Source organism: Oncorhynchus masou, chromosome 6 (genome assembly GCF_036934945.1).
Source record: "Oncorhynchus masou masou isolate Uvic2021 chromosome 6, UVic_Omas_1.1, whole genome shotgun sequence".
Taxonomy (NCBI): Eukaryota; Metazoa; Chordata; class Actinopteri; order Salmoniformes; family Salmonidae; genus Oncorhynchus; species Oncorhynchus masou.
Window position 1 is genome coordinate 66,622,641 of NC_088217.1, and position 6,123 is coordinate 66,628,763.

Consider the following 6,123-nt stretch of genomic DNA (forward strand, 5'->3'; position numbering starts at 1 on the left):
AGTGCATCATTCTACTGTTATTGCCCGAATGTGTTCACAGATGTCTAACTGTTATCGTTTTGTGGGGGCGCAAATTGACAAGTTAATCAGTGAGAGTGTAAGAGTGCGTGTGAGTCTCAATTTGAATGCGTGTGTATCAGTCATTTTGCCTGACAGGATACATGACCCGGAGGCAAGCCACACATCAAATGTAATGGTTGTGTCCCAAGCTACGGAGAGAGGCCTGTCACATGTCTAGCACACAGATCGAGTGTGATATTGAATATATATTGCTCCATGACATTGGTATGCAACGGCCATATACACATACTTTCATACCACAGCCGTGTTCGATGACAGCACCGAGCATGAAACACCAGACGGCATGTAATTGTGATGACTGGGATCAGGGCTGGCCTTAGCCTGCTTAAACCAGACTGAATGTTGTTCTCACCATTGAGTGAGTCTGGTTCAGTCGGTTTTAACCACGCTAGCCAACAGTAGGCAATACTTGGTTCAGAATGTAACCGTTTTGTAATGGTCGTGGCAACTTTGAATACGGTTTATGTAAGTGATTTGGGGAAGTAAATGTTATATTGATTTCAGGGTTGGGTAAGTTACTTTCTAAAAGTAATCAGTGAGTTACTAGTTACCGGTCAAATTGTAAATCAGTGACGTAACTTTTGGATAACCCAAACACAGTAGCATATTCTGATTACTTTTAGATTACTTTCCCCTTAATAGGCATTAGAAAACTAAAAAGGATCCATCAAACGCATTTAGTGTGTCAGTGGTCTCAGGCTTACGATCAGACTCGCTCAGATGGAACAAACTCAAACTCAATACTGAATTGAATGTCATTGAGAAAACAGAACAATGTCATAATGTATTTATTTTTGCCAACATCCTTTCTGAATTTAAAAGTAATCCATTAAGTAATCTAGTTTCCAAAATGATCTAATTACAATATTTTAACTGGTAATGTAGTTACATGTAATCAGTTACTCCCCAACCCTGATTGCATTTTATGTGAATAGATTTTTTTTTTAAATGAATGGTTGAACGTGTTACCAAGGAGCTGTTACTGTTCACTGGCTCGTTGATTTAGCTTCCGTCACAGAGGGCTGCAGTATATGCTGTTTATTGTTCTCAAATCCTGCCTATTAAATGAGAAATCGAGCCGGACACCACAGCCTCAATTACATTAATTAACCAGATAAATTGGTATTCCATGTCATCTTCCTAGCGCCCGGGCTGCACATCTTGCCGCATCATAATCACGGACTTCGATGGGATCTGATCATCTGCCTCGGCGCAACTACGATAACGATCTGGAACCTACCCTATTCCAAAGATAGTAAATAAGACTGCAGAGAACTGGAGTCAGTTCAGAACAGGTTTATTGTCATCTACATGGTTGCTTGCCTGTGGGGTTGGCGTAGCCTCAAATACAGCAATGTCGCCAGTGCAAGTGAGTGAGACCACTCCCACAGCAGCCAGCAGTATCCCCATGAGAGACACGCCTGAGGAAGGAAGTTCAATTATTTCACTCGGAATACAATACAGCGTTATCATAAACCTGAGTAATACAACATTTCTGTCCAAATGTTTACCTGCAAGCTCTTGCTTATAGCATGGGTTTTTAGCAGTTTCTCAAAGCTTCAGTTAGTGGAAAACATTTTGAAATAGGGAGGTATCTTAACTTGTCCAATAAGGACGCAGATTTTCACTTACCATTGCTAAATGTTTCCTTAAGGTCTGCCCTAGTGAACAACTACAGCTAAATGCAAAAGTCCCTCACCTGTTGTGCTCTGGTAGTTGACCTCTAGTTGAGACGCCTGCTCCTCAGGGAACTCATTCATCTGTAAGCCAGTCGGAGTCCTGGACTAAGATGGAACCGAGAGCAGCCTCCGCCTCCCATCTATCTGTTGTGAAACAGTGATCCGTCAGTGTACAGAATCGGATGGGGAAGGGATGCAAGCTAGACACCACTTGATAGAAAAGCACCACCAGCATAGATCAAATCATAAACTTCAAAGCTTACTCTGGTGAAATACATTGTCAGTCAGCAGACTCAGGCCACAGGTGGAGTCCCAGCAGCCACACACCAGGTCATCCCGACCTGCTGAAACCCACCTTAGAGGAAAGAAAACAGGACCCCAGTTCAGAAAATGCAAACCAATGAAAACCATGTATAGCTTTGGGTCCTAGCTCTACACAAATCCAATAAACATCCATGTTTGCAGAATTATAGTTTTGTGCAGTATAAACTCAATCCCCATAGACAAACCGGTCTGCCTCTGTAGTGAACGAGCAAGCCTCGTGTTCTGGGTCGATGGAAGCAGAGGCCGACCTTGCTCTCAGATGTGATGTATATTTATAGGAAGGTAGTAGAGATATGTCTTGTACAGGGTTGTGTTCATTAGAGTAAACAACAGAAAGTCAAAATCAGTGTTTCTTATTGGAAAAGTCCAGATGTTCCCTGTTTGTTTCTTCCATTTAGTGCCTAATGAACATGACAGGTGAGTACAGTACATACAGACTAAAAAATAAAATGGCCTTCAGGTGAATGCGTCGTTTCTCACAGAGCTCCTCTCATCTTGGTGGAACCTGAAGGCCTCAAGCTGAAACTGGAGTTTGTCATCCTGGGTTTGCTGCAGGAAGTGGGACTTGGAGCCTGTCTGTCTAGCATCAGTCAGACACCTAATGGGATGAAATAAAATCATAGTTTAATTTACATTCACAATATACAGAAGTATAGTAAGGGGAACGCACACACACCGCTCATGCACTCATGGTTCTCAATGAAGGAATATCCACGGTTTAGAGGCCATTTCAGGGGCCATCGTAGCCACACAGCTGTCCACGGAGACATGGAGAGTTGTGTGGTGGGCTTGGATAATGGAGGCTTCAATCCTCATGACATACCCCAGAAAGTAGACAATGGGGGGCCTCTCAAATTGTCAGTCATCTGAAAGAGAAGAAATGCTAAAGCAGCAATAGAGCCCTACAGTGGAGGTGTCATAATACCCATAAAACCTAGCGGTCAAACAGGGAAATGGTTCCAGTTGTTTTTCCACCATTCATTTTTTCCCCCATAGGGGATTTTAGAAACTCTTAAAACAAGGTCTGTGTGATGTTTTGATGTCCAAGAGAGATTTGCATGGCTACGGTTACTTTTATTAATATGTTCTGCTCTCTTTACTCTCAGATTCTAAAATGCTAATTAGCATCCATGTCGACATCATGCAAGACTCATGCAAATCCCTGCAAGGTCCTGTATGTCATCTCTAGCTGACACCTTTGCTAGCAGGTATTGTGTGAATTTCAAACTTGCACAAAACTGTACAGAGAATTGGCAATTTAAATAGACTTTGCCAATGTATCCATTACTACATTTTAGCCATCATTAGATAGTTAATCCAGAGATTCTTACCTTTGCCTTGATTTGGCAGTCTCGTCCAGATCATCATGGCATTTGCAGTGCTTTATGATAGCCACATTAGCATTTCATGGGGGAGGGGGTAAATACAGGAGAATACATGAATAAAAGTGAATGTCCTAGAGAGATTTACACAGTTATCAAAACATCATGGCAGGGTAAACCTACATAACAATGCCCTATGGGGAAAATGAGTGGAACCACTTCCCTGTTTGACCGCTAGGTTATGGGTATTATGACTCTATAGCCCAAAATGGCAGAGGTCAACTTTAAAGGAGTAGCCTCACCTTTATTTCCAGTCAAATATGCGGCCCCTGCGCTTGTTTTCAAAGTTTGAGGGCGGTCCTTGGGGATTAAGAATTTGCTTTGCTTCTTGGCCAAATGTGTTCACAGTATCTCAAGTTTCTACTGGAGTGATGAAAGTTACAGATTCCACCTTAAAACCCTATGTTCTATACCCACCTGTCAAGAGCCTGAGAGATAAGACCAGCTGCTGCTCTGAGACCTTAGTGGAGGCGAAAGGAACCCAGGTAGGCTTCAGAGCATTACTGGTCACACTGTGCTTCCTGATGGATACAAACGTTTTGCAGTCAGAGCCAGGGTTGTGTTCATTAGAGCATGACACGGAAAAAATGTGAAAAGTGAGAATGAAATAAAAGTCCTTAGCTTTGATAATGGCATTCAACTCCAAACTCATTTGTTCTTACAATGGGAGTGCCTTTCCCAAGGAAATCCTGCTTGACCTCCACCCGAACCACGTCCTCCCAGCACTGGACCGCTACACTGGTGGCAGACACTCCTTCACCATATGGTTCAGGACTCGGCCACGCACAGGCGGTTTCCCTGGTTGAAACGCCGGTTGCTTTCTGGCAGGCTGTTGAGGTTCATATTTTACAGGCACCTGGGTTGGTTACTGAACAGGGTTTCTATGTTCAAACTGTACAGGAGATGGTGCAGGTCTCCCGTGCTCAGTGTGCACAGGGACTTGAACAGGTATCCTTTGTTCAAATGGCATAGCGGTCTGAATAGGTCTTGGGTGGGTATCCTTGAGTCTGTGCTCACAGGCTCTTCAGCTTGCTGCTGTGGACCATAGCTGGCAAAGTTAGACGTTTCTTGACTACGTGATGGCATTGGAAAACATCAACTCTGAGCATAACTAAATGACCTGAATGAGACAAGCACAACAAACCCAACCAAATCTACTCGCAGCCACATTCTGATTTTTTTGGACATAGTGTCCATTGTGCATTCAATGACATTTAATTTTAAAGCAGAATCTGTGAGCTTGCTCCCGACTCCTACCGCTTGTCGTAAGTGAAATTGCTGCCCGGAGAGTTGCACAAGATTATGGGTGTGTCTCAATACTCTTTCGTGGTTTTCTATCCTTGTATCCTGTCACTCATAGAGGGTAGGGCATGAAAGGACTCTACACTTTTGAGATGCACCCTCAGTTTAACTGACTTTTGCTTATAAGCTGTGTTCGAATTCTCATACTAACCGTACTATTTGTGACGTAAATTGAGTATAAAGTATGCTTATTGGTTATAGTATGGATATAGTTAGTATGCCAAAAGTACCCGGATGTCGTACTAAGTACTTTTTGGGCCCATAATGCAATTTTTCCGAAAATGGGCGTGGCTTCACAATGTTATCATATTTGATGAAAATGGTGGAAAATATGCAGCCAAAGTCCGACAACACATTGAAGATTGGGGCAGCAGGTAGCCTAGTGGTTAGAGTGTTGAACTTGTAACTGGAAAGTTGCAAGATCAAATCCCCAAGCTGACAAGGTAAAAATATGTAATTCTGCCCTTGAACAAGGCACTTAACCCACTGTTCCTAGGCTGTCATTGAAAATAAGAGTTTGTTCTTAACTGACTGCCTAGTCAAACGAAGGTAAAAATTCTATAGCTGAATGATATTTATACTTTTGGTTATGACAAGAGGACAGATAATTAGGGTTTTCAAAAGATTCAAAATGTAATCAAGTTAATCACAGGATTTGCTGTGATTAAATTCTGAATTTGCTAAAAATGAAGTTGTAATTTAGGATTTTTCATATTAAAATAGAGCGAGTGCCCATTTATAAGCCCTATGAGGAAAAGCCATCACACCCTGGGGGTTTGAAGCTTGGCCTCTCTACGGGGACCTTAAACGTCCACGTCAGCTGATCAAGTGGCTCCCGTGGCTTGAAGAATGTGGACTGTGGCTGTGTGTGTGTGTGTCCGTGTGTCAGGTGATTTATGATCGTTCCCAGTGGTGCGTCAGATGGAGGGGAGTGTGAGGGACAGTGAGCAGGCCTCATCTGGAGCCTATATGAGCTGTCAACAGGCCTGTCAATCACACCAAAGGGGCGGGGAGACAGAGGGGCAGGAAGTACATGGCTCCAGTCTTTCTGGTTGTATTACAATACGAAAACGTCCTCACTTACTGACCTCTACCCTTGTTGATATTATTGTAAAGAAATAGGAAAATGCTTGGATGGGTATCAAGAATGTGGCAATGTAGTAGAAATGCTGTCTAGGCTTCAGTTCAACAGGCTAACCCTCGATGACTCGGGTTTAAACACACACACACAGCCACACAAATAGACACACACAGACATCCACCTACTCGTCTGTGGAAATTCTGAAAAGAAACATCACATATTAATCTGTAAGGACTATTCTTGGAAGAATCAGCAAACCCATCTCCCATAACTC

General features: G+C 42.9%; 1 pseudogene; it reads right to left on the bottom strand.

Moving 5' to 3' along the window:
• Positions 1-2,250: 2,250 nt before the first annotated feature.
• LOC135541665 (zona pellucida sperm-binding protein 3-like) lies at positions 2,251-4,512 on the bottom strand (annotated as a pseudogene).
• Positions 4,513-6,123: the final 1,611 nt, after the last annotated feature.